The sequence below is a fragment of the Helianthus annuus genome, chromosome 3, assembly GCF_002127325.2.
Source record: "Helianthus annuus cultivar XRQ/B chromosome 3, HanXRQr2.0-SUNRISE, whole genome shotgun sequence".
In the NCBI taxonomy this organism is placed as follows: Eukaryota; Viridiplantae; Streptophyta; class Magnoliopsida; order Asterales; family Asteraceae; genus Helianthus; species Helianthus annuus.
The window spans coordinates 110,397,844-110,399,892 of record NC_035435.2 but is presented as its reverse complement, the minus strand read 5'-3'; positions in this window follow the sequence as shown (position 1 = coordinate 110,399,892).

The window sequence follows — 2,049 nt, the reverse complement described above, 5'->3', positions numbered from 1 at the left end:
TCAATTACTAATTAGTTTTATTGATATTAGTAGTTAGAAAGCCTAATATTCTTATAAATATAACAATTTATGCATTTACTAAAATTTAAACGAACATAAACGAACGTTCACGAATATAAACGAACGTTCACGAACATTAATAAACAAACACAAGGTATGTTCATGTTCGTTCATTTAATTAGACGGACAAATTTTTTTGTTCGTGTTCGTTCGTTTATTAAATAAACGAACATAAACGAACTTTTCGCAGATCAAGTTCATGAACGTTTCGTTCGTTTACAGGCCTAAACAAAATAGATGCTATAGTGTTTTTTATACACAAACTATTGTTGAGTGACTTTTTTAAGAAAATATAAATTAAAACACGAGTGATTTCTATGATTTTTCTTCTTGTTAATATTTAATAAGTTATTTCAGTCAAATTTAAATTAAATTAGATTCTTAAAACATATAACTTTCTAAAATGTTATGTTATATTAGAATAATACTTTAACTTTCTAAGATCATATAGCACATAGAAATAACAAATAAAACTAAAGTAACAAAAAATGCATTTTAACTATAATATATATTTGGTGCTACTTATAATTTACCAAAAAACATGTATGTCTCATGCAAACATTTAATGTTAAGATGATTACTCATCTTGTGCAACATGAATATTTGGCACATGTCAATGACATCAATAAGTATTTACTACTCAAGCCACATGTTCTATTTATAAATACTAACAAGTATTCTTTTTAAATATATGTAACAACCTTACATACAGTATTCTAGTTTATAAACATATAACTTACCCTAGATGTACTTCACCACTTTTAATATATGTAACAACCTCACTTTTAAATAATAATATTAAATAGAAAAATTTTATATACATTATAAGATACAAATATCTACTATCTCCTATTAAATAATATAATATTATTAAATAATGTGTGTTACACCCCAGCCAATGGCGGAATCATCGGAGTGAGATGAAGATAGATTGCTCATTACATATAACACTAGAATTTGCGACAAGTATTTAAATAATGAATTTCATTTTATTACTTGAAGAATTCTATTACAACATGGAAAGAAAAATACAATTACAACAATTTGAAATGAAAGAATTTCATTACAATAAGTATACAAAATTTAAAATGAGTATCTAGGCATCCTACTATGTTCCATGAATCATCGACATCATCGTCAAACCTGTAACATGTTTAAAATAAAGTGTCAATGCGAAAGCCTTGGCGAGTAAACAAGGTTTGTATAAATATAGCATAAGTATAAAAACGTTTTCTCGAATCCACATGACAATTTATAAACAAGGTAATTAGCATGCATCGCAATATGTCAAACCCAATTGTCCACTAGTATTTAGCATCCCTCTCCACAAAAGTGGTGAGACCGTTTAAGAGTGAATAAGGACTTAACAAGACCCTGATAGGCGGCGTGCTACTCCTATAGCGCAATATATGTTAAGTTGGGGCTTAGCAAAGTTAATGACATAAAGCATGCATAATCTAGCATGAACCTAAGTAAACAAGTAGCATGCATATAGGATTAAGAGTATAAAGCATGTTAAGAGTGTGTATGTGAAGTTTGTATAATAACATGTTTCAACCCAAAGTGTTTTAAAAGTAAAACGGGTCAAATATACTCACAATTTTGCTAGGTCTTCCGATTATCCAAGTATTGACGAGTTTAATGAGATTAGGAGTTTGAATGTATTCAGGTTGAAGTTTAAAGGAATGATTAGAGTCGGGATTTGGAATTTAAAAGTATAACAAAGTAAATATACAAGAAAATAATCACTTAGACTTAGCACTCGTTCTTGACACTATGGAAACCCATAGGGGTTAAAATGATTTCATAGGTTTAATACCTATTAGAATCGTAACGAGGAACTAAGCACTTAGGTGATATAACTTAGTAACTTGACAAATAACCATTTGGTTATCATCAAGGGTTCGGTTTCTTACATGTATTATATATATTTTATATATTTTATATAGTATATTATATGATTAGTCCAATAAGTTCAACAAGGATTAT